The sequence below is a fragment of the Neopsephotus bourkii genome, unplaced genomic scaffold (genome assembly GCF_033783945.1).
Source record: "Neopsephotus bourkii isolate Nb327-2 ecotype Australia unplaced genomic scaffold, CSIRO-AGI_Nbou_v1 NB_1765, whole genome shotgun sequence".
Taxonomy (NCBI): Eukaryota; Metazoa; Chordata; class Aves; order Psittaciformes; family Psittacidae; genus Neopsephotus; species Neopsephotus bourkii.
In genome coordinates, this window is record NW_026902239.1 from 6,725,944 (window position 1) to 6,753,650 (window position 27,707).

Genomic DNA, 27,707 nt, shown 5'->3' on the forward strand with positions numbered 1-27,707 from the left:
TTCAAAATTATCACAGATTTTTAATTCTTTTTTTTTTTTAAAGGGCAGCCAGTCACTTGACACATGCAACAGTTACCAGAGTTGAGGGATTTTTGTATGAAATCACAACAAAAAGTAAGCAATAGATAAGAACAGCGTATTTCACTTCGATTTTTAGCGCCAAGACTATTTTAGGATGTAAATGAATACTTGTGGCTAGGCAGACTATACCTGAAGTCATGCAGTCTTTTCTGAAGGTGTAAAAAATGAGGATAGTATCATTTTAAACGGCTGCTTTGACTGTTGAATTCACATTCTTGTGACTCTCCACAGGATGAGTGTACTCCCACTATGCCTACTGCTGAAATGATCTTACAATAGTGAATGAACAGTTGAATAAAATGAGCACACAATATTTAACTTGTGGTACCCTCTGCAACTCCAAGAGGTGGTGAGTGTTTTTGGTTTCCACTGTGCCTTTTTTCCTTCAGCAAATCAGTTGTGCTGTAAGGCACAAGCTTCTTTTCCTGGTTTAGGATCCAGAAACCCAACAGAGATGTTCCCACCCAACCCCCCTGTTTCTTCATTTATGCATTTGCTGTTAGCCTGTGGTACATTTCCACCCCCCTGTTCTGGGCTGCTCTGCCATTTCAGGAGTTCTGTTGGGCATTTGCCTGTGTATAATGAGTTGGGTGATGAAGCATCCCTTGACTGTACCAGGAGCTCTTGCATGGCTAAGGTGGGAGGAGCAGTGACCATACCATGAACTCCCATTGCCTGGCCAAGGTGGGAAGTGAGAGCGGGAATAATCAGTCATTCCCTGACAGCTTTGGAACATTCCTCACCTTGGTTGTAGCCTGAGCAGAATAATACCATTGTTACTGGAATTTTGAAAATTCCAGTAAGTACAAACTCAGATTGTGTCAAGGATTGAAATTGACTGAAAACTAAAGCCAACCATCTTGCAACCCTGTATACAGTGATCATAAGTGAGGCCCTTTGCTCTCTCCTGGACTGCGCTGGCCTGTGACCAAGCATGTCCCTCTGAGTGGACAGAGCTCATTTCTGAGCTCTGAGTCTTCTCAGAGCTCATGAACTCTCAAGTTTGTGAGGTTCAGAGGACAGATGCTGAAAGCCGGTGATGCAGTGTAGGCTGAAGACTCCCCATTCCTTAAGGCTCAGCCCTCACCGATGGGGAAATTTGAAGTGGACGGGGAGGGGAACTTTTAACCACTGTCCAAGTCTGAGGCTAAGGTTGGACCTAGCCACATACAAGCTCCATCAGGAGTTTGGAAAGCAAGGGGATCCACTCTCAACCTCATGACTCAGTGGGAGTGTTTCCCTTACTCTTCTGCATATGCAGCCTGAACCATTTTAGCTCAATTCTAACTGTTTTTCCGTTGTACATTACATTCATATAGTAAGTAATAAGAGTGAACCTTGCCATCAAAATCTTAGTCACCCTTTCATAAATTCATACTAAAACTTTTCTTGCTAATACTTTTCTTTGAGAAATCCTAAACCTAGTAATTTCAATAGAAAGAAAGGTCTTTGTTTGGGGGTTGTTTTGGGGGGTTTTGGTGGTTTGTTTTTTGGATTGGTGTTTTTTTTTTCCTTCACTCCTCTGTATGTCTGTTCTGTATAAGCTCTTGTGAACTGTAATGCTGTTCGGGTCTGGTCCTTCATCTCATTAGTGTTTCACACAGATTGATGTATGACTTGGTGGTGTGCATCTGATGTCAGATTTAATAGGAGTGAGCTGTTGTAAAGATAAGTAGGTGCCTTCTAATATTTTTCTCCTAAAATGTAAGGGGATCCTGTTTGTGTGTGTCGAGAGGAACACGATGGATTCCAATCAGCCACTGAAGGCAGAGGTTCACTAGTTCTGCCCTAACCCTGTTTTGATACTGAGCAGGTCCAGGCTGCTTCATAGTTTAACTTTTAATTAAAAAAGCTGAAATGCCCCTACACCTAATTGCCCCCAGCTCAGTGCCACATAGGAAATTTTTTAAGCAACCTAGATGCCTTTGAAGCAAAAGGTGAGCTGCATTTGACTAAAGAGACAATCAGGAAGATTATGTTATATTGAGGGCCAGCTAGAGCCTGAGGAGAGATGACTACGAGCCTCTGCAGTTTGGTTCTTGCTCTCAACTGGCCTCAGAGAAGGTTCCTGCCACTTCCCACTTACTGCTCATCAAGTCAAGGGAGATTGACTGGTCAAGCTAGGTGCTGGATGGTATGGATACCATCCAATCTAGTGCTGGTAGGATGCAACACCTAGTGATGTCTAGGACATGTTGAATAAAGCAAAACAAGCAGGAAAAGAACGTACAAGTGCCAGTGAGTTTCATGATTCACATCATTACAAATGGATAAATGATGGCTACAAAGAATGAAAAATGAGTGGAGAGAGAACAGTCTGACAGTCCTGTGTAACACTTGTTCTGAGATACAAGACTTGAAGGGGCCTGTTCCAGGCTAACATGGTGAATATATCTGTCATGGCATTTCCTTATTTCCTTTTTTATGAAGCACATTTTCCTAATGCTGCTCTCGAAATGGCAGGTACATTTAAATTTAGCAAAGTTATACTGAAAGGTGCATAAAATACAATTAGCATGTTCAGTGTGAAATGACAGCATGGCATTATCTGTGATTGCACTGGAGTTTAGAAATTCAGTGTTGTTTCCCATTGCAGCTATAACTCAGGCATGCCATTATTTATTGACGACTGTCAAAGTAAAGAGCATAAAACAAAGGTACTCAATGAGCCAGTCTCTTGCACTAAAGAACTTACAACCTATAAATGAAGGTGTGCAGAAATAGAATAATTGTACTTTGAGAAAAATATAACTTCTTGCGTTTTCTTGTTAGCGTATCAGTTTTCCTGCAAGTGCTGCAAAATCAGGGTGCATGTGTGATATCTTTGGATTACTTTATGGAGGTATTTGGCAAATGGAGAAGGGCCTCAAGAGGTGAGGATGAGATAAACAGATGGGAATGGAAAGTGTTAATGTTCTCGGAAGGGTTGTGAAGTTGAATTCTCTTAAAATCCCTGTAGGCTCCTTCCTTCCTTGATGCTGTTACTGCTAAGACATAACTTAGCAGAAAGGAGATCTGGCTGTAGCTTATCATGTCAGTATCTTTTCTGTTGCCTTTTTTTTTTTGGTATTGTCAAGCCCCAGCCAAACATGCTTTTAAGGGCCCTCACAGGAGTAAATCCCTTATTTTTATACTTGCTTTTTTTACAAGGATAGATGGTGTAATTAAAGGAGTGGAGGCATCTGCCTTCAGCTGGCATGTCACCTCTTTTTATCAACAGCAGTGCTCTGACTATGGATAAAAAGGGGAAAGACAGAGAGGATATCCCCTCTACCACTTCAGAATCAGCATTGCTCCCAGAGCAAAAGCCGTGTTAAAATACATGATAGGAAGAGTTCAGCAGCAATACTGGCTTCCACTTCTCCTTTCTCACCTATTCTGTTCTTTCCTGCCCCCACTGACTCCTCTCCTACCTAACCATAGAACTGTGAAAATAAAAACTACTTTTCTCCTGCAGGATGGGATCCTCATTGGGAGCTGGTATGGAAGAGGCTGAGCAGGCAGCAGGGCCTGGGGAAAGTTTGGCATCATGAGCATCTCCAAGCCTCCATGCTGCAGGTAGCTGATGCAACTTGTGTGAACATGCTAGTACAGAACTGTCAGCATGAAATGAAGTCATAAGTTTTGAATGGGTATGTTTGGATGAGTGAGTAGCTTTAGAAGTAGATCAATGATGGAGGGAAGCTCTGAGAGGTTAGAAAGAAAGATCTGGGGCGCAGCGCTCATCTAACTAAACCATAGCACAGACTGTTGTTGCTGGATGCAATGCAGAGAACTGAGCCCATGCCCATAATTGGTCTCTAGGCCTGGATGTGCCCACACTTTGGAAGTGCCGGTCACACAGCAGCCATGTCACCTCTTTGTCTTTGGTGGCTTTGTGCCCACTCCCCTTATGAGAGGTCATCTGGAGAATCAGTTTTTTTCCAGAGAAATGCCTTTTTTGGAGGCACTGAGTGCAAATGCTTAGAGCAGCTGGAAGCAGGGCCCTTACCCTCGTAGTCTCTTTCCTTCCTGTGATCTCAGATGAAGAACTATGATGCCCTGCTTTTAATATTTGTCTCAGTTTTACACAGTTGAATAGCTGGTTTTGAGCTCTGTTTGGAGAAATAGACCAAAAGAGATGGGTGAGGTGAGATACTGCTGAGGAGCTGTGAACACTGGACAAAAGTAACTTCAGATTTTCCCCAAACAAATTCTGTGTTAAGGTCAAAACAAAGAAGACAAATGTAAGTCCTGCAAGCGATGTTTGTGAAAACTTCTTTTCCTTCCCAGGAGAAAAATCATGGCTAGAGTTTTCCATATTTTCTACAAAGCCCCTTTTTTCACACAAAAGGAATGAACAGCCTCGAAGAAAGGTCACAGTCAGTGGCAACTTCATCATTTGCAGCCTCACACGCTCCAACCAAAAGCATTTCTAGATTGGTCTGACAAAAGCCAGAGATGCAGTTTACCTGTCCCTTTGAAAGAGGAGCTCCAATTATTCCAGCTCATGGCTTCAACTTGACACTCGTAACACCTGCAACAGAGGTGAAGTTCCTGTAAGGAGGAATTGGAGGAATCTGGTTTTCTTTCCATCCACAGGGGAAAAAAGAAAAGTACAAACCCAGCAGCAGCAGTTACTGCTTTCCTGTCCTTAAACCTCTCGCAAAGCTGTAACTGTTTACTGTTTTCTTAGACTGATAATTTGCAGTCTTTCCTCTGACTGAAATGCCACCTGAGCAGTTTTTAAGAAGGATGTGTTTCCATTATGTACAGTGCTGGGCAGCACCTCTTGAGTATCTTTGAAGGACAAAGCTTTCACAGAATGCATCCTGTGTCATATTGCTATTTATAATTTAGGTCAATTCTTTTTACTTCATTTTACTGTAGACAAAGGCATTTGCTTTAAAAGGATGAATAACCCTTGACCAGTAATAACTGTCACCTTTGCACTCTGACAACCATTTCAAATTCCCTGTGAGATTTCTTTGGATTTTTTTCTGCCATCCATGTTTTTACTCAGCATTTTCTGCAGGAAAAGGCAGACAAATCGAGGCCAGAGGTTTTGTATGATTCCCCACGTGGCATTGCCGGATTTCAGATTAAAGTTCTCATGCTTCAGTGCTTGAGATTAAGTCTACCCCACATGCAGGGTACAACTAGGCAGGCACATGAGGGGAGGGCTGTGCCTTCCTGGGTTCCACTGCATTCGGCTCCTGCACCCCTGAGCTTTCTCCTTTCTCACCCAGAGAGCAAATGGAGAGATGACAGACCAGCCCAGGAACCACTGCAAAATCTTGGGTTTCCACAGTCTCCATGCTGGCATTATCCCATTTCTGTCACCATTCCATGCTCCAACTCTCACTGCTGTCATCAGAGCTTTCCTCTGCAGAATCTTAGTGGACACAACTTCCACTGGATTCAAGCTTCTGCTGTTCTAAGCTCCTCACCCCTATGAGCATGTGAAGCACCCAAGAGCTGAGCATGCATATCACAAGCAGAAGTAGCCATTTGATGAAGGCACAGGACTTCTTGTCTTTAAAAGAACAAGAGAAATTATAATAATCAAGAAACTAAGAAGCACATTCACTGTGATTTCTCATTATTATTTTCAGAGGAAATCTAAAAACGCCTTTCAGCATTCTGGAAAATGCAGTGAACCATATTTGCCACTCAGTGTTCATAGAAAAATACTCATTTAGGGTTTGTTGTTTTTTTTTTCTCTCAATCACCCTAACACGTGAGTATGATTAAACATTTGCCACCTGCAAAGGAATGTCACTATGTAATTTTCTTTTCCATAGCATTCCGAGAGAAAGGCTATCACATCAGCTGTGGCAATTCTTCAGCCTCCCAGCCTGCAAAGAGTTTTACTGAGCTTGTTGATGTTGCTCTCACCTCTTGGAGGCAGTTGGGGCCACTGCTGTCTTCTGTTCAAAATGAACACTCTAGCCTAAATGAAAATAACAGGGTGCTATAACTGAATTCTCTTTTTCTCTTAGTGCATGAAATCAACACTCAAGAAGATGCTGGCTTGATAACATTTCCAGCCAGTCAGTGTGCAAGCAGATCCTGCAGTACTGCAAGCTGTGAAACAGATTTTTATGTACACATTCCTTGTCTGGGCCTTATTTACATTACAAACTGAATGTAGTATATTCAAGCTGTCGTGCACTGGAGGTTTTCCTAGTGTTTTATCCCAAAATACTGGTACAGCCTTTATGATAGTCCCTGCTCTAGTCACTTTTACAATGTTTTGGTTCATGTAAGAAAGCCTTATAAAGCAGAGATTGCTAGACATGTTCCTTCAGGTCCTCTTTCAAATCCCAGTGAACCTCAGGGGAATCTTGTCGTCACTTCACTGGGATTTGGATCTGGGACTGGCACACACACACCAGCCACCAGGTTCCACCAGTGGGGTTTGTTCTGTATGGAGTGATGGTCCAAAGCAGGTTATGTTACAAATGCTGCATTGAAAGCTTTTCAAATGGGCATCACATCAGCCCTGAACATTTAACTTGTGTGTATATAACTCTTCTTTCCGACTGAGGTGTTGGAATATATGGTGTTCAGCTAACTTGAGGAAAATGCAGGGTGGATAGTCAAATGAATTAAAAACAGAAATGGTCATCTGGAGCACATGCAATGCTTCTGAAGTGCCATTTTATGTCAGCCATCAAAGAAAATAAAGCCCTTTGAAATGGATGGAGCACCATGAAAATCCAGTTTCTGTGATCCATATGCAAACCATTTCTTCTGCTCCACTAGATGACAAGCTGACAAATCTTGTTTTAAAGAACATTTTCAACTTGCTTAATAAATTATAAAACGCAGCTTGCAAATGGCATATTTCATTTGCAGTGACATAAATCCCAAACAGATTTTTCAGTAGTGTTGCAAATTATATAAAGTGATTTATATGTTTCCTTGGCATCAGTTCTCTGTCTTTCTCCCTAAAATTAGACAAGCTAAAAGACAGAAAAGTAGGACATCGTTAAAAAAGCATTAGAATGAAACCCTGTGAAGTGGGAGTATTTGAAATTTAAAGTATAAAATGCTGACAAACCACTAAGGAATGATGGGCTCATGGTTAAGGTGTAGGAAGGGACTGCCAGAACGTAGATTATTTTCTTCTCTGACACAGTCTTCCCAGGTAACCTTAGTGTCCTGGGTTCAGCAGTAGCAGTCATTTGCTTCCTCCGTAGCAGGTGCAGTGCTGTGTTTTTTACTTTCAGCCTGAGAACACCGCTGATAACACCGATGTTTTTAGTTACTGCTCAGTAATTTTTACTCTGACCAAGGACTTTGTGAGTCTCATGCTCTGCCAGGGAGGAGGGGAAGCCGGGAGGAAGCAGAGACAGGACACCTGACCCAAACTAGCTAAAGGGGTATTCCATAACACAGCACATCATGCCCAGTATATAAACTGGGGGCAGTTACCCAGAAGGGGTAGATCACTGCTCGGGTCAGGCTGGGTGTTGGTCAGCGGGTGGTGAGCGGTTGTATTCTCTTCCCTTGTTATTTCCCTTATCATTATTATTATTGGTGGCAGCAGCAGTGGTTTGTGTTATACCTTAGTTACTGGACTGTTCTTATCTCCACCTGTGAGAGTTACATTCTTTTGATTCTCCCCTCATCCCCCCAGGAGAGGGGGAGGAAGGGGGGAGAATGAGTAAGTGAGTGGCTGCGTGGCTGAGATGCCGGCTGGGCTTAAACCACGACACCTTAGTCAAAGCTTTGAGATTCACTGAGCCTTTATTGTCTATCAGTAAACTATGGCAAATGGCTTCCCTGCCTCCCAGTTGAGCCATGGAGACTGTAAAGTACTCATATATACACAGTGACAATCAGGACCATGTGGTGGCCACAGGAAATAAGAGGAAAAATCATGAACTGAACTGCTAAGAGCATCCTTTCCCTTGAGTGTGGTAGTCTCTGCTTTGTCTTTTGCAGAGGTTCCCAAACCTGTGCTCCTGTGATGTCACTGTTGTCACATGCTCCCCCAGTTTCTGTGTGTCACAGAAAATCGTCAGTTTTTTGGTCAGCATCTGTAGGATTTGAATTAATAGCTTCTGCACACCATACCAAATCTACCACAATTCAGGAATCCCAGGCCAAAATGTAGAATTATTGTCAAGATAGAGGTATATCTTAATATAAAAGGCATCTCTTTTTCTCCAGAGAAAGGAGAGTACAAAAGGAAGTTTCAGACAGAGGCATAAGCATTCAGGCACAGGTTCATGTTTACCCTATAGATTTTTGTTTCATAAGCTGTTCTACACACCCCTTGTTTGCCTGTGTGGGTGACATTTCCTGCCGAAATCACTGTCCACAATCCTAGTTATCACCCCAGGATACGTACCACCCTCTCTGGACTCAGGTCATGACATGGAGTATCCCTCAGCAAGAGGAGCAGCATGACGGCTCTTTTTTTTGGACTTCTTCATCCTGCAGACGGGTGACAGAGGGAGGACAAAAAAAACATTAGTGAAGGTGTGGGGAGACTGTTGACAAGCCCCCTGCAACCAAACAATTCCATTTATCCCTGTACCTGAGCTTTGACAATTTGAAACTGTCAGCAGGTATTCGTTCAGAAGAGAGCTAAGAGCTTGTTTGTAGTAGAGCTTGTATTTTTCAGCTAGGTTTGTGTGGTAGTGGTGCAGCTCCATAGTATTTATAGTGGCTGACACATGGTGACCCTCATTAAACTGTTCCACCTCACTGTGAGGTTTCTGTGCTTATCCTTCCATGTGTTGTGCCACGGCATTCTTAAGGTTCTTTCACCTCCTTGTTTACAAAGAGGTGAAACAACATCACAGCTGTAAATCAGGAAAAAATCGACTCTCATCATTTTCTCAGCTGTATATCAAGTTGTTTTTCCTGTAAACAGCACCCTTGTGGTACTACCAGGAATCCAGTGAATAGGTTAGACAAGTAAGCAGATATGAACGGTGATCTCTGGCAGGCTGTGACTCAGCACCGCTCTGTAATCCCTGCCTGGCATTAGGTGTGGGGATGGTATGATGGCTCTGGCTGCTCCAGGCACAACTGGACAACATGGACATCTAGTTTTCTTTCAACATGAAAATGCACTCTTATGGGTAATAATAGTCTGTCTTGTTTTCTCATCTTAAATGCATGATGTGAAAGAAACTATGCAGGGGATGGTTCTTCCACCAGAAGAGGTGAAGGAGGTCACTCTTCAGGTTGCACTATCCCTGTTTCTTAAACCAGTGTTTTTTTTCCCCAACAAGTATTTCCCAGTTGAGCCCTGGAAGTAGAGAAGGCAAACTTGGGCATTTGGTTACACCTTCAAGTGATGTGTGGAATGGGAACTCTTCCCACTCTTCCCTTCCTCTTCTTCCCCCTCCTCACTGCCTACATGGTGTGTCAGGCCTCAGGCTATGCACTGATCACTCCATCGTGGTCCCAGGGCAGCCAAGGATGGCTGCTGCAGTGCTGCTTGCACTTCATGCACTGAATTTTGGGGCACCCCTCCATGTTGCCATCATGGCTCCAGCAACTCCAATGGGGTGCAAGAAGCAGGGTAGGACAGGGCCACCATGTCCACTGCCCTCGCAATGGGAGTGCCCTCAGCTCTTCTTTCAGGAGTCTGATGTTTTGAGGACAAGGCAACCCAGTTGAATAGGTGACAGCAGGAATACAGCCCTCACTTTTATGGTCACAGGAAGGGTTTTGTGGAATAAAATGAAAGCTGAGATGTTTCTCCGGCCCTCCTAGGTCCCAAAAGTGCTGAAAACAGAGCCCTAGTGAGAAGTGCAGAACCTGAGCTTTCACTCACAAGTGTATGTAAATCCAATTACCAGGGATTTATACACACAGGCTCTAAGCTTGCAATAGTGTGCCTATCAATGCACTGCAGCTAATCTCATTGCCTTCAGCACTTCAGATTAATATATTGAGTTTACGCAACCAAAGGCAAGAACCAGAAGCAACAATCATATCACTGACAGCAAACTTCAAACCCTTCAGGCAGCTGGAGCTTGTGTTTTTTCCACATGCAAATAGGCAAGACCAAAATGACCTAAAAAATGACCTTCTCTTCTGATCAGATGAAGAGCTGGGCCTTGATTTCTCCAGCCTTTGCAAATTGCCTTTTCATCTCATTGCTACCTGTTGTGCAGAAATGGGTACTGATGGGAATTTGTCGTGATAAACTCTGGTACAGGGAAACTTTCTTTTCTATCTGGCTAGCTCTTGTCTTCCTCTCATAACAAAGACATTTCCACTATTTTTCTGGACATTCAGAAGAAAAGCTCATTTGCTGAGTGCAGCAGAGCCTTGCCAAAGTTACTGCTTCCAACCCAGCAGCTGCTTGTACCTGCGGGCAATGAAGGGAAAAAAGGTTTGGGTGGTGTCATGCAAATTTTGTGTGGAGGTTCAGGAGTGCGTGAAGGAAGACAGATAACGTACTAAGGCTTTAGAAATCCCAGTAGTCACAGAGAAAAAATTGCACTCAGCTTTGCTATTCCCCTCAGTTTTCAAGTGAATATTAAACTATCTTTCAACTTCAACTCATACTAAACATGATCATTTTACATTGGCTCATACTAAATGTGATCGTCTTATATTGGCCCAATTCCCTACATATTTAGTGTGTTTGTCTATTGTGGCTCATCACATACGAGGTCTGAAGTTCCCTGGGACAGAAACTCTTATTGCATCTGTTCTCAGTGACTTAAAAAACAAAGCTTTAATTCCCCTCAGTAGGGCTTTCAGGCACAGCTATGCTGCATCGGGTGCTCTGAAGCCCCAGATCCTCAAAGATGCAGAAATCTGCAGATTCTGACATTTGCTTTTCCTTGAGATTTCTACACGGCACCTGTCAAGAGCTTTGCTTGTCCTGCTGGGAATGCTGCGAAATAGTCCTCTGCTGTTCATATTTTTGGCTGAGATGCTTGAAACCAGATCAATAAATTGCATTTTAGAAGAATATCTTTCTGAGGAGGGGGCACTAAATGCAGTATTACAGCCTTCATCATAATACAATGTCACTATTTCAGTAAAAAATTCTGACTTCCAGGGGAACTGGATTTTGCCTTGCTAAGGTTATCTTAAAAGACTGAAACTGGGTACATGATCCATTTCAGAATGCATGCTCTTTCAGAATGCATACCCTTGTCATATAAATTCCCTGCAGATTATAGATGGACTCATCCAAGCTTGGTTGTTCACCTTTACACCAAGTAGTGCTGTAGCCATAATAAACCTTGATGTGATAGTGTTCCATTGATTTTAGCAAAGTAGAAGTGTTGCAAGGTATTCAATAATATGCAGAATAGTAATTTTGTGTATTAGGGTAAATGAGAGAATAAAAAAACCCCACAAGAGTAACAAATGCAAACCTGGATTTTGCTCAAGCACTACAAAGTTTGAAAGTAAGCCAGGTGCATGTATTGTATACCAAATTGTGACACAAATACAAATCCTACATTAAAGATAAGAAAGTGTATCACATGCAAGATTTTATACCCATCAGTTGTTTTTCTTGGTTTTATTTTAGCAATAAAGTTCAGCGATGTTCCTTCATTATTTGTTAGCTAGGGAAAGACTGTTATAACTTTTCCAACTCCTAGAACGCTGCGATAGCACAGTGGGGGATTCACAAGCACTTTGATTAGGATGTAAAATAGCAAGGAAATAAAAAAAAAATAAAAAGGCAGAAAGTGGTTTTTTGCATGGATCAGGAAGGAAGGTAAGAGCACTCCAGTGTTCTCCTGCTGTGCAGAGACCTTCCCTACACAGACTGGGAGTGAGGAGAGCAAGGTGAGTTGCAGAGATGCTGTGGATTAGTCTGAAGTTCACCTGAACAATGTCTGGTCTGCATAGCCTAATTCCTCAGGCCCAATGGGCTGTTGGTTCACAGGAAGGGTTTTCAGGTGACACAGGCAGAGGGATAGGCAGTACCTACCGGTCTCCCAGCCTAAGACAGGCACAGTGAGATTGCCTGTTAGGGGACCTAGCATGAGGGGCCATCCCAGGAAGGGTTAAAAAGAGCTGAGTTTGTTGCTGTTCCAACCTGCCTTGCAAATCCAACTACCTCTGAGAGCCACGCTGAAACACGGTGTCATTCATGGTAGTGCAGGACAAGCAAGACTGCACCGCATCAAATGCAGAGTCAGTGAGTGATATTAATGTCTCTGTGACCCAATATGCTTTGGTGTGCCTCATCCTGCCAAGCAGTGTAGCCATAGTGCTGTGCTCAGCCTATACTGTATGAGGTTATCCTAGCACATCTCTACTGCAATATGCCCTGTATGAATCAGAAACTTTTGCTCTGACAAAGGCAATATGGCTTGACCAGGAGCCTTTTCTGCTACAGCCAACTGCTACATTTCCCATTTCTGCAAACACTTCATTTCCCTGACAACAGAAAACCTGTGGAGGGCAGATTACACAAAAGCTTTTGGAGAGCAAGAGAAATCTCTGTTTTTTTTAAAGATCTTGTAGTGATATAGCAGGCCACAAGACAGTACGAGAATAGCAAAAGCCATCTCCAGAAGGGTTGTTTATTCCCCACTAACAGATGGCGCAAAGTAAGAGTTTTTAATATAGGCTTCTATCAGGGGGAGGAAAAATTATAATCCTGGTAGAACTGAAATCCTATTTAAGTATTAAATGTTAAATTTAAATATAAATTTATATCTGTAAAATGCCCGAACAGTAAAAAACAAAGGGACATGGAAACAAAGTCTTGGTTTGAAAATGTCAAAGTGCTCCATGTCAATGCTGTTGGACCAGAATATCCAACTTCATGTTTCACTCAAAACAACAGGTTTTGGTATAGAAAGGAAGCAAAATTAGAAAACAAAATTGAAAGGAGTTTAATTACGCACAACATATGTTGTTTTAGTTGGATGAATCATCAGATTGTTTACGCTGTTTTCATCTGAGAGGATAGGATTTGTTTTGGCTTAATTAAAGCCGTTTCCAAGATTGGAGAAGTAAGTAGTTAGTTCCTACTGTTCACCTGTGGACCTAAACCTCTGCATTTATACACCTGATCCACCTTCACTCTGTGTTCCTCCTGAAACTCTTTAAAAAAGCCTAATTTTTGTCTCCTGGCCCTCTGTATCCCAATACCTTCCTGTGGTCCCTCCCTTCACTTTGACTCTGCCATGCTTCCCGTGAGTCTTGGGTCTCACTGCGTGTTCCCACAGCCCTCACCTTTAGCTAGTGGTCAATTACAAACATGGTAAGTATCCTTGGACTAACCAGTGGTTACTGCCTGGCAGCTTGAGAGCACATTCAAGAGTTTATTTTAACAAGTTTCTTTGCACAAAACTCATTCTTTAATGATGGTTTCTGTGTATTTCCCTCATCTGAGCAAGGTCAGCCCCTCTTAAACCTGTGTGGGGAGGTCATTTTACCACACAATGTTCTCTATGACACAGCATTAGGGGCCTTTGTTTGGCTTTTTGGCAAGGAGGATTAGGACAACAAAAGCACTGGTACTGTCCTGGGTTTAGCAGTAGCAGTCATTTTTCTCTTTCTTGGTAGCTGGTGCAGAGCTGTGTTTTGACTTTCAGGCTGGGAACAGAGCTGAAAACAATGATGTTTTGGTTTGGCCAAGGACTTTGTGAGCCTCATGCTCTACCAGGGAGGAGGGGGAGCCGGGAGGAAGTAGATACAGGACACCTGACCCAAACTGACCAAAGAGGTATTCCATACCACAGCACGTCATGCCCAGGAGGTAACTGGGAGTTACCTGGAAGGGCTGGGACTGCAGAGTTGGAGGAGGTATCGGTCAGTGCTTAGTCGGGCTGGGGGGGCGAGTTATCGGTCACCTGGTGATGAGGTCTTGTATTCTCTTCCCTTGTTATTTCCTTTATCATTACTATTATTGTTGGTAGCAGCAGTGATTTGTGTCATACCTTAGTTACTAAACTGTTCTTATCTCAACCCGTGGGAGTTGCATTCTTTCTGATTCTCTCTGTCCCTCCAGGAATAGGGGGAGGGCAAGAAGGGGGGGGGAGTGAGTGAAAAGCTGTCTGGCTGGGGTTAAACCACTACAAGTACCAATTCAGCTCTAAAAATATGTAAGGAGGAAACTGCCTTATTTTTATGTTTGAATAATTTAGATTACAAACAGAGCAAATTATGTCAACAAGCAGCTACCTAGTGAGTTAATTTGCTATGAATTTCCTAGTTTGAATTCATCAGCACTCATATCACTATAAGCCAAAGAATAAGCTTTTTATGTTATTGTCCTAATACTCACAGCTTTTGCCTTAAATGAGAGAGAGAGGTTGATTGACTGACTGTACCACAGTCTGGTGGTGAATAAAAGTTATGTGTCTTTTATCACTGCTTGGGAGTTGACAGCAAATGTCCTTTATTGAGTTTGAAAACCCAGTCACTTCATGAATATGGGTGCAAAGGGGCAGAATTCCACCTATTTGTTCGTAAGGTCCAGCAAAGGTAGATGATACTGGAGCTGCGAGCATGAAAGCATTTAACATGCTGTGGAAATAAATCTTTAGTGACCCAGATTCTCCTATAAATACTGCACCTGAATAAGAAAAATGAATTGATGAGGAATGTGTTCCACACAATCCTTATAATGGATCTTCTCTCTAAATAGATATTTTTAACTATTCTAAAGTGAACCAATAATGTATAAAACTCGCTTTGCTGCAGGAGGTATACATATGTATTTTCAAAGACTGTTGAGGCTGCTCTGTCAAGAAGCCTCTCAATGTTTTTTTTTGTTCTCATTTTGCAAGATTCACTAAGATTGAAGGCTAGTTATGAAAAACATTTTCTATGGAAATGCAGGCAGAACTGAGTGATAAAAAGTGGTTTACACTTTCCTACAAACAATAGCTACATATATTTATTTACTCGCTACCCTTGAGATCTGTGAGACCAGGTGTAAATTGTCTTCTTTCCTGAAGAACTTTAATTTTCTACTGCCTTCTCTTGAAAATACCACAGAAATTGAGAACTTCTATTGCATTAATCTTGCATACATCAAATGCTAAGGTTCTCCTTCATCTGGGTGGTAAGACTTGCATGCTTTGTCAGTGATGTCTGTCGAAATGGCATCAAGTCCAACAAGAAGACAACAGCTTTACCTTGAAAGCCTTTGTGCTGCCAATTGGAGGATGTGAATCCTCTTTAAGGTACTAGATCAAAACTCAGAAGAGAGAGCTTACACTGAAGCTGTGGTCTTGTGTCATACAAGGGTGTTTTCAGAGGGGTGCTTTGCACGTTTGATCAGATACTGCATAAGGACTATAAGCTAAACTGAGTAAAAATTCTAACTTTAGCTAATTGTGCTAGCAAATTGAAGGGGGTCTTCCTAAAATCTTTCCTTGCACCTTCTACTCTAGGCCAACCAAAATTAATGAAAACAGGAATCCTAGTTGATGTCCTGACATTCTTCCTCAGCCAAGAGGCTTAACTATGCTTTTCATTCCCTGCAGGAGTAACATCCAACAGTGTTGAACTTGACCTATTTCTACTACTTTTCTATTACCCTTGTGTTAGCTAAATAGAGAGTTTCTGTCTTTATCACTGTCAAGGTAGATGCTCAGTAAAGGCAACTAATAAAGTTCATGGGAGTCTTTCTACTAACTCTGACAGGAGATTGATAGAAATCAAAAACAACATCCTCAAAAGTTTCTGTATCCTCCATCCTAATGTCCTTACTCATGGGCAGTACGTCTTGCTGCCTCAGCTTGGTATCAAAGGAAGGGTATTGCAATGGGAGAAGACAGGTCTGAGAAGTCCATCACAAAGTGTCCAAAATACAGCAGCAGAGGGTAAAGCCAAAAATAAAATCTGAAATAAGGAAACAGGAATGAGCAGAACTCAGAATGGAAAATTTATGGGGACAAAGTGAAGATTGTGAAATTAATCCAGCCTGTTATAAAATGCAGGATTTACTTTTCAATCTAGAATTACTTTTCTTGCTTTAGGTTTTATTTTAAATTACTGGGAAAACACAAGAAGAGGAAAGCACAACCGTAGTTGTCATCTGTACCTCATGTGCTTTGTGAGTGAAATGCACTTCTCTTGAAATTCTCGTGCATGCCTTACAAAGAAAAAAAGATGAGTGTACTCACTGTGTTTATGCCCTTCTTCCATAGGGACAGCAACGTGAAGTCCTTCCTCCTAGACACATATCAGATCTGGGGTTGGAAATGCAATGATTCCTTCCCTGAGCCTCCCAGGCACCCCTATTCCTTCTCCTCCAGCTACTCCTTTTCCTTGAAGGGCAAAGCACAGAGCTTGAGGAGCACCAGTGCTATGACTACCACTTCTTTCATGCTCTCCTTGATGCATGGAGTCTTTGTGCTTTCAGTGTTGAATGTAAGTCCCCTCACATATCCCCTGATATCAGTGATTTCTTGTCAATCTGCCTATAGAAATAAGAACAAACCAATCAAATGGTAAAATTTCAGTCAGCTCTTCACTGATTCATGTATTTTTTTCACATCCTTTGTCTACCATGACAATAAGACAAGGTGTCAATACCTGCCAGTTGTTCCCACCACATTCTGCCAGAGGAAGAAAACCTCAAAATTGACAGGAGGTTTATCCAGGCCTCTTGCAATCTGAAACCAATATTCTACTTATCTTTACAAAAGATAAATTATTCTAAAAATGGACACCTAAACTGTACTAAAAAACCTAAGAGTATCAAGATCAGGATCTCCAGTTCCAGATGTCAAAGTCTGACAATACTGATATGTTACATGGATAATTCCTCAAAAGTTTCTGCTGTAGCCTATTTTCTTGCCTGCCCTATATAATCTTCAGAAAAAATATTCAACTGAGACCTTTTTCTTTCCATTTTATAGAGGGCTAGACTTCTTTCTAATTGTGTAACTGTTCCCCTCTGCAGATGAGTAGAAAATGCAGAGGAATTTATTATTTATGGAGAACAAATATTAATAGATCATGATTAATTTGGTATGATGGTTGCAACAGAAAGGTTTCTGGGTAAAAGCTACTTTATGACATACCTTTTTTTGTGAATGCTTTCTCTGTTTAACATTCACTGTGTGAATTATACTCAATGGGAGAAAAGGAGGTTGGTTTCATTTTGACACCAACAGTGACAGCTAACGCACTGATTAACTAAAAGAAGTGGCATCATTACTGAGTGAGTCATTAGCATCCTCAGAGAAAAGCATTAATGAGGAGGGGAAAAAACCCAATTGCTTAGAAAAAAATCACAACGCACGTGGTAGAGTATTTTAATTTGTTCAAAAATAGTTACATCTCCTGCTCCTATAATTAAGGTTTTATTAATTTAGGATTGGAACAGATGAGAACATGAATCTCTGTGTGTCTGTGTCAGCTCAGGTGTAATTCATAAGCCTGAAGAGAGACCCCAGTGAACCACAAGGACCTGGCCAGTTTGAGGGGCAGAGGTTCCTTCATGGTACAGGTGGTGGGAGAAATGAGTACCAGCTTTCTCTGTATCATATCAATGCCTAATTCTGTATCAGCTTTTTTCAGCATGCACATATGGACAGTCATCAGACCTCAACGGTCTGACTGTTTAATCATGTTCAGAGTAATTTATTTTCGGTGGGCTCCTGATAAAACCCTACAAGTAACACAAAAGAGGCAAAAGCCTACACCTCTGCATGTAAACAGGAGTGGACGTTGGAGTATAACCAGGAGTTCGTTCATAATGCAGTGACCTCTCACCACCATTTTGAGTACATCTGTGTTGCAAATACCTCCAGAAGGTCCTCAGGCAAGGCGTCACTGAAATTAAGGATGGAAATCTGTATCAGGCTCTAAGTCTGCGTCTGGCAAAGGGAATTTCTCACCCTCAAAAAAATCTGGATTGAAATCCTGAGATTCTGTGGAGCAGCACTGTCCAGAATTTCAGAAATACAGATTTTCCTGGTTAATTCCACTGAACGTGTTTAAAGGAAATAGAAGGATGAGTTTGTCTAGATTGTCCATTTGTATGTGTTCAACATATCCAGAGAGGGATCATAACAATGAGCAAAGATTGAAGGCCCATCACTGCCATGGTCTGTGTGTCTGAATCATTGATTTAAGACATCACAGAATAATTTAGGTGGGAAGAGATCTCCTGAGAACCCACGTACTTAGACCTCCTGCTCAGAGCAGGTCTGGGTAGATCACCTTTCACAGGGCTGTGTCCAATCAGATGTCTAAGGATGGAGGTTCCCCATCCTTCCTGGTCCTGTCCTAGTACTGGAAAATCTTCTTGGCAAAAAAGGTTTCACTAATATTTAACTGTAATTTTTCATGTCTTCTGTCTTCTCAGATGCTCCAATCAAGGAGCTGCAGACAGTCATAACATCTCCTTTGAGCCTTCTATTCTTCACAGGTGTATAAACAAAAGCACATTGCGTTCAGCTTCTACAGATTCAGGCTCTGCACTGCTGCCTAGTATGTTGTGGGTACCCAGACTCTCACATTACTCATTTCTACCCACTTTTCTCCTCTGTTTGTACCAGGTACACTGTTTCAGAAATACTATTTTAAGGGAATCATGACTTGTAATCTAGTTGCTGCCATACTGAGACAAGCACAGAAAAGCTGTTCCAGCTATTCTCATCCTATATTCCACTGTGTGATAGTGGTTTGCTCCTGTGCACAGAAAGGCTTCAGGGGAGAAAACAATAGTAGATCTCTCAGTCTTTAAAACTTGTGTGAATTTAGTTAAATCACATTTAAAATCCGTTAATCATTTAATTGCAGGTTTGTATTGAAACTGATGGATATTTTACAACATGTTGTCATGTAGTACTTTTTTAGATTTTTGATACAAGGAAAAAACCTTAAGTACGAAAAGCGATGATTTCAGAGCATGAAAGAGAAAAAGAGCGTAAAAACATCTCATCACTTCTCTCTCTGAACAGGAAAGTAGTTCAAAATGATTAGCATTTTTTCTGAAAGTGCTGCAGACTTCTGTTTGCCATGGACCCTGGGAACCCTGTGCATTTGCACTTCAGTTTATCAAACAGGAACCTTTCTGCTCTTTTTCTTCAGAAAGGCTTAGTTCAGAATTAACAAGCTGATAAAGTACCTTGCTATAAATTATATAAGAATCTTTTGCCTTCTTTATAAGCAACCTGGCTTATAAATGTTATAAGAATCTATGAATGGGTCACATCTCTACGTTGTCATGGTGATGAGAAGTGCAGATGTCAAACACAAAGTAGAAAATGGTATGTATGATGGTTTGATTTTGGAAAAGATTTTATTAAAGCCGCTTTTAGGTGGCTTAGATATTCTTTCTTCCAACAGATTACTCAGACTTCAGCAGTTAGAGGCCAAATCCAGGGACCACCACATGCAGTAACCCTCAGGCTGTTGGATTCAGTTGGACTGTGGACTTGGCCATTAGGAAGGTACTGACGTGAGACAAATACATCAGTTTCCTCTTTGCACAGAGACAAATCCCTCCTACAGACTGAGGCCCTACAGCTGCCTGAAGTATGTGAAAACTTAATGAGATTTAATTTTAGAAGGTTGTGTTTGATATATGGTGCTAAATGGGGTGTTACTCTTGTAAAGCTTGCTGTTATCTGAAGGGTACTTTAGAATTAAATTAGAATTAAAATTCTTATTTACTTAACCTAAGTGTAGAGTACTTTCACATATAAATTGCCAATGTATAGTACAAAATATGGTGAGTGGCAATTTAAAAACCAGCATTGACTACTGAAGAAGAGGGTGACTGGCTTCAGGTATGTAGTGGCATTGGTGAGGAATGGAGTCCATGGCAAGGATGATAATACTGAAGTCATTCCTCTCTTTCTCTTCTTTATTAACATTTTTTAGTCCCTGCTTGTTATTTCCTTTGTGCTCACACCACAGAGAGATGCTTTCATACATGCTTTTGATACTTTTTGTCTCTCAAGGCTGTATCCCTTCCATGACCTGTACTTATTTTATTGATTTATATTTACATCCTGGCCCTTTGCTATGACACATCCCAGGCCTCTCAAGGCCTCCACCACCACCCTTTTCTTGTACTCTTGGGTGCCTACAGGTCTTTTGGCAAGAGTGTTCACAGCTCCAAGACCAGCAGTAGATATACCTACATGGTACATTACTGCAATGTTACTTCAAGTGAGGGTGTCAGTCTTTGCCACCCTGCAGCCTGTTCTCCCTGCTCAGACACTACGTTCATATCCCTTGGCATCAGCTAAAGCGTGTGGTTCAAAATAGTCCATTCTGGATGCAGATGCCTTTCCAGAAATGGTACTATTTTATGTGGGCTGCATCTTCCTGCCACAGCAAATAGCATGGAAATCTGAGTTTTCCTTCCCAGAGCTTTTTCCAAAAAATATGATGATCACTGGGAATGGAAGAGGGAGAACATGTATTTCTCAACAGAAATCTCAGAGATAAAGAGTGTGGTTGAAAAGCTCTCAGGACAGGCTATATGAACCAGAGGCACATGTTTTGCATTAACCTGTGCTGCTGTGAAATTAATAAGTGGCCTGAACTTTCTGAGAAGCCCATGGAGACACCTGCAGGGGCAACCCAGATCCAGCCAGGTTGATGTCTGGACAAAAAGCCAAGGACTGAAAATAATCTGATTGGGCAGGTGCACCAAAAGGAATGAAAAGGGCTTTAGAGGTCAGAGTCAGTAAGTGGAAATCTCTCACATTAATTCAGTATGTTGGCCTCTGATATATTTTTTCCAGATAAATAGAAATGTGACTCATTTCCAAGACAAAAAATTCATTTGGTAGAATGGCAAAGGGAGTTTTCAAAAAGCAACTTGACTCTAAGTGCTCTGAGGACATTATTAAAAACGCAGTTGGCTGACAATCTGAATGAAGTTCTCTGTGTGCACAATGACATATTGCTTCATCCAAACACTACCTTCAGAAACCTGGCTTTTTGCCTAGCCCTTTCAGATGACATTTGGTCAAAAGCCTTACATGAAACAATGATCACAGGGATTTCAGTTTAAATCATTTCACCAGGTAGGGAATAGCAGTAAGGCTATAATTATTCGTTAGCTACTGGGTGATGCTCAGCTTCCAAAATGAAGGGAAATCTTCGGCTGAGAGTGCAGGCACTGCAGTGGAATTAACAATGATGCCTCCGTTTTCTGTAACTGTCACAGCTGTTACCACAATTATGATCATTGCTCCATCAGGAGCTCATGCTCCTGATGTGGAAAGAAAGGGGGAATGTTTGACTAATGACCTGGTGATGGCTTAACTGTGGAAGCTTGTACAGAGGTCATGAGTTCAGTTGCAGCTCTGCTATTTCTGCTGCTGGGTGAAAATTCTTATCCGATTGCTCTTGTCTGTTAATGGTTTGTGTGAAAGAGTTGGTGCTCAAAAACTGTCCTGCAATGGATTTTTGCACCCATAATTTAGGATTCAATGCCTTTGTTAGAGGGATTAAAGGAAAGGGAAATGAAGACCTGCTAAGAGCCGTCCCCTGGAAGGTGATGGTTTTGCTGAAAAAAGGTGGAATTTTGCTGATGTCAGTGGAAATATAAAGCAGCAAAACCTTCAGTTTCTTCAAGACTTTTGTTCTTGAGAAACAGCTTGAGTTTTACGCTCAATGCAAGCACAAGAAGAAGAAATCAAAACTTCAAGCAAGTACAATTCTATGATTCTACTCTACATTGAATAATAACATCCAGTTCACCCATAATAATGTTTCATAAATATTCATAGATCTGCAAAGCACCATATTGATGGCATAAGGAAACAGATTAAGGTCAGGTCCCTGGATAACTGTACTTCCAACTTGTACACAATCTTGTTTTGAAATATATAATTCAATAAGTTATTTCAATTTTACAAGGAAGTACTTCTAAAAAGGCATATTTGTGAGAACTAACTCAAGTTACAGCTCTGTCACACTCCTGTGTAATACAAAAGGCTTTTGGTCTGTAAAAACACCTCAGAAACATTAACAGGGATTTGTGCAGAGAGCAGGAATAGAATCACATCATTTCTTTTTCTTGATATCTTCAGGGTTCAAGTTTGCTTCACACTACCTAATATCAGCAGAGATAATTTCTACTTATCACAGAAAGGCTGAGGCTGGAAGGGACATCTGAAGGTTGTCTGGTACACCCCCTGCTCAAACAAGATCATCTAGAGCTGATTGCTCAGGGCTACGTCCAGACAGCTTTTGAATATCTCCAATGATGGAGATTCCACAACCTTTCTGCATATCTAGGAAAATGGGTGCATAGTGCTGGCTATTTTGAAAGAGTAAAGTGAACAGGTTTTTAGAATTTTCACCCCATTAGAAGGGCATGCTCTAAAATTAAGACACATTCCAGCAGCATCAATAGGGAAGAACTGGAAGTTAAAGAATCTACATACTTAAAGACAGAATTTTGCAAAAAAGTAAAACATTTAAGTGTGTCGTTCCATTTTGCCAATGTGTCCACCTGATGCTCAAGTGTCTCAGCTTTGGAGCAGGGTAACTAGTCTCTGCAACTTTCTTAAGTACTCCCTACCCTGACTGGTTTTAGAGCTTCAGCTTTTCTGTTTCTGTTGTTACAAGGAACAACCATAGCACTTGTCCTGTGAAAGCGTCCTTCTGTTCTCCAAGACTGGAAGATTTTTCCTCTCTCTTCTACTATGGATGGACACTAGACACCATACAGTGCTGCAGAACAGTGGTATCTCATACTTTACTCTTCTTCACTGTTAAAGTTAAATCTTTATATCGTTGAAAACTTATTTGATATATTGTATAACTCAGCTAACATGTTTCAAACTTGGAATTTTATGCTGATTTCTTTTTTCTTAAGTCTAGCAAAACACAGTGGTGTATGTGCAAATTGTATGTCACAAAGAATAGTTATGATGCAGGCTTTCTTTATTATTCATAATGCACAGTCTTGTGCAAGCCTTGCACAAGGTTTACAAATAATATATGAAGAGAGCAAAAGCTTGCTCTGAGGATGGACTTGCTGACTGAATGCAACCTACTCTTCCTGCTTAGCAGTACTGCTGGGATGCATTCACAGAGAAGCTGCTATTTTTTAGCCACAGTTTAATCACAAAAAGCAGCTGCAGCTAAGCTGAGGTTTAAAAACAAAGCAGACCACATCACAATGGGAGGATGCTAAAGCAAAGTGGTCATTGGACCTATCAATTACTGCCATCCATCTATTCTGATCTAGTGTACACTACTGCCCACACAGATTATTTGCTGCCTCTTTCACAAAGACATGTAACAGTGAAGGCCTTTGCCTCATATTGCAGACTTTGGCTACACAGTTATTAATTTTCTTTACACAGTAAGCAAATTACTTCACTGAATTGTTCTTGGCAATCACCTTTAAGAACAGTGTCAAGGTCCGCTGTGACATGCCGTCTGTGTCTGTGTCTGCCTAGTCTTTGGTCTTTGCACATTTGACAAAATAAGCACAGTGGCAATGAACAGCAAGGAGAGAAACTCAGAATTTCATTGCTGTGATGTAGTTTCACCTAGCTACATAGCAAAAGGCAACACTAACTCTTCAGAAACAGATGACCATTTCCTTTGGCCTTATGATCAACCTTTCAGTGCATCTGTCAGTGGAGTGCATGGGTAAGTAATCTTGCAGAAGAAATTTCAACAGAAAGCTGCTGTGTCTGTAAATAAGAGTATATAGATATAGGTATGAGTAAGAAATATTACCATATCAATTTCAGAGCTTCACAATCCTCATTTGAGGATTTAGTGTCCTCATTTTGGTTGAAAATTGATCTTTTGTCTCCTTGACACAATTTACTACTTGCCTTCTCCGCAGTGAATGTTGTGAGCAAATTATTCTTTCTCCTAGCCGCTACACTTCTGTGCACATGAAGATTTGTGTCATTCCCTTTCTGCTTGTTTTGTTACCTAGGCCAAACAAATTTGATTCCTTCCAACTTTCTTAGTAGGTCTTGCTTTCTACACCATTGGCAACTCATGTTGCTCTTTGGTGCACTTTCTTCCATTGCTCAGTGGCTCTCCTGAAGTACCAAAACTGGACTTTGTTCTGCAGTTGGGCTTCACCAGTAATGAGTCTATCAAAGGAATTATGTGTCACCAGAGTGTAATCAGCATTCCTGCTTTTACACTCTGGGATAATGCTCTTTTTTTTTTTAAGTATGACGATTACTTTTTAACTTGCCCTTAGGCTGTGATCACCTCTATGATGTTGTGTTTTCTGCAGGGCAGTTGCTAACAAATGTCTTCTCCTCTGTACTTGGGCAACTGCTTTATTGCGTAGAATTGTTCACTTGTTAAATTGCAGTTGGCTTTGGGTTTCTAAAAAGCGTCTCCAACTTTTAGAGTTCATCTCTATTCTCCTTTTGTACTCCACTATGTTTCAGCCTCCCTGCATTGGAGTTGCTACTTCTATCCCATTATGTAATCAGGAGTTTTACTCACCCAAAGTTTCCTGTGAGGGTGGAGAGCATGGGGGCACCTTGCAAGTATCTGGAAGACTATAAAACAACCAAGTTTGCATGGGAAGGTCTTCACAACTTTCCATAAGAGAAGAAAGTTGGTGCAGATGGAAACACAGAAAGGTCAGCTTCAAGAAGACAAAGTTAATAATCCTCCTTTCCCATACTGTGGAAACCAGAATATCACAAGTGTCTGTTCCTTTTCTCTGAGTCAAACCACCAAGGCCTTGGCCTTTACCTTCTCTGAGGTGGAACTGAGCTACTTCCCAAGTCCCAAGTCATGAGCTGGGTGTCATTTCTAGTCACAACCTTAACCAGTAATACCAACAGGAGTTCAATATAGCTAAGGAAATGGTCAGAGGTGTTTCCAACAGAATACAATGCTCTTGAAGTAGTCCAAGACATATAGGGTCCTCATATAAAGTTAGCTATATCTCCTTAAGTGTAACTTCTCCACAACAGCTCAGACACTTCTGCCCACCTGCAAGGAGCAGGCTCCACTTCCACAGGGTGCTCCCTTTCCCCTGTGCTGATCTTCACCCATCTGTCGGTGTTTTCATTGATGCATCCTTGTTGACCCCTCGGCTCTGAGAAGTTTTAGGTCTCCTTTAATCCTTGGGTCATGTATTCTGTTGTAGCCTTGCTAGAACCAACTACTGTTATATTAACACCTTTGAAGCATTAATCGGAGGCACGATTTCCTTGTTGTTCTTTTCCCTTCTTGTTCTTCTCCATGTTTTTTGAAGCTTCTGTGGACTCAGTTCAAGGCATTCAACCATGCAATAGTGCAAAATTAGGGAAGAAAACAGAACCACAAGTAGATTCAGACAAAAATACCACCAAATTGCCAATCTGACATCCACCATTTGCCAGTTCAGTGGCTTGTATCTGCTACTGTTCCCTGGAGATTAACATGCAAGAAAATGCAGCCTGATATCCACTCTTTCTACCAAAGTTTGCATATCTACTGCCATGAAACCTGGGCACAGAGCATCAAGAGTTGCAATGTATAAGTTATACATTCTTCTGCCTCCATATTTGCTTTCTGAACTTCCCCCTACCACAGGAAAAAACCCAAACCAACCAACCAAACTCTCCTCTATCACATTAAATATTTCTGTGAGGAACTGCTCTCATTGTAGTTCATCAGTTTTACAGAAAGTCAAGTCGGGAGGGATCTGTCTACATCGGCATCATGACTTTCTGCAGATCACAACCTGTAAACATCAGTCCATTTCCCTCCAGTGAGCTCAGAGGCATGACCTGATATTTCAGGCTTTCAAAAATAAAATAGTATGTGCTAAGCTGAAAGTCAGAAACACCAGATGGTACCAGTGCCCAAAGTCACCTACAATCACAGGTGCTCTCTCTGTCCAGAGGTCCCGCAGACAATGTGCCATGCTGTAGGAATTATTTATGTCAATCTGGTCTCGAGAAAAACGTGACACTACAGCCATCAGCAGCACTTTATAAGTAAGGATGGGTTTTGTTTAACACCCCAGAGAGCTTGTCCACACAGCGACTTCCTCTCATAGTGCACATTTGCCATCACCTTCAAAGTAGAGTTGCTGTGTTTGAGAAGGGCTCAGCAGGACATGAGCAGGGATATCACAGCCAATTGCAATCAAAAAGCTCTGAAGATGGTTGCTTCTCCATCAGAAGTCAATAATTTCTCAAAAGTATTTTGCACTGCATTGATTTCAACAGACAAACAAACAAACAAAAATCAAATAGAGAAATGATTCACCATCAATTTGTTTTTAATGTTCAAAATAAGTTTTTATTACAGGTTTTAAAATGTTGTGTACTTGTTAGACAAAATAAAAATTAAAGATTTGTTAAAAGCAAAACAAAATCACTGATAACCTTAGGGGGTTTTAAAATCAATTTATTGAGAAATTTTGATTACTTCAAGCTTGTTCTATCTCTAGTCAGACTTGTCTTCTGTCTTCGTGGCAATCTTTGTGAAATGGAAACTCCATTTACTAACCACCCTTGAACTGAGCAGATGACCAGGCTTTGTTCCTGATTTGTTTGTAAAACCTAACCTGTTGTATTTCTTTACTTTTTAAAAATTGCATTAATTTCATTTCTGAAAGGTAGAATTTTGATGAAATCCTACTGTTTCTTCCTGGTATGTTTTGTATTTGCGATGATGACAAACCACCCTTTGGGGGATTCTTTAGTATCATTTAAAAATTACTTCCAACTAAAAGAAGAAATAGAACATTTTCATGACATGTATTGATTTCTTTTGGACAACAGCATGAGTGAATCAGAAGTCATGATGTAATTTTGGTAAAATATTTAGTGAAGTACCATGAGCTAAAGAAGCATGGAGGTGGAGCTTTCATTGTGATTATAGTCTTTGGTAATGGCTTTGTTGTGGACATTGGCACTTCCCACCAATCATGTAATACATACAAGCCAGATTTTTAAATAAAATGACCACATCTCTGGTTCAAGAGCTGTTATTCCTTTTCCCAGAGCTGATAAAGCTGTGTTTGGCGAGCTGGATAGGGTCTAGAAATGAACCGTCAAGAAGGTTTGATCTTCCAAAAATTGAATCAAAATAGTGAGATGACCTCAAGTTTCCTTCAAAAGAGGCAATTTTGTCAGAAGACATGGTGAAGTGAACATGCAGTGTGTCCTGAGAGCAGAACCAAGCTCTCAGTGTTTCCCCATTTTTCTTTGCCAGTCTTTTTTCCCTTTAAATCTATTTTAGGAGCCTCAGTGCACAGTTCCCACCCTGTGACAGCGAAAGAGTCTTTATGTGGTGTAGGCTAGAACAGACTGCAGTGTAGGAGGATGGTGGATCACTGTAGCTTCATATTACATGCAAATTTAGCAAGTGCTTTAAAAAGCCAACATAAGAGATAACATCAATAAAATCATGACCAAGAAAAGTCTAGAAATATAAATCTGGGGCTTATTTTATTCTAAGAGAATGCCTAAGTGGAGAGACAGGGACTGGGGATGTGGGAAAAGCACGTTATTACAATAGTAGGAAAGAAGGTCAACCCAAATGACTGATTTCCTGGTTGACTCACAGTCTATTACATTAATAGGATCATTTATTAATCTTTAACTAAATCTTCTTTTGCCTTTGTTTTTATTTTAAACTACTTTTAAAGTTTGATGAGTTACGTTAACTAGATAAACACATACTTAATAGGCAGCAGTGTGAAGAAAGGGTCCAGACATTATTTACGGCTACTGTGACTATCAATGTTCCAGGAAGGTCTTAAAGGT

The 27,707-nt window shown here is 41.1% G+C and overlaps 1 long non-coding RNA gene across 1 annotated transcript; it reads right to left on the reverse strand.

Annotated features, from left to right (window-relative positions):
• Positions 1 to 4,599: 4,599 nt before the first annotated feature.
• On the reverse strand, positions 4,600 to 26,025 carry LOC133225622 (uncharacterized). Its single transcript, XR_009729213.1, has 3 exons — positions 25,953 to 26,025; positions 8,309 to 8,508; positions 4,600 to 7,028 (listed from the first exon to the last, which is right to left on the reverse strand). It is a non-coding gene; the product is annotated as an uncharacterized LOC133225622 (long non-coding RNA).
• Positions 26,026 to 27,707: the final 1,682 nt, after the last annotated feature.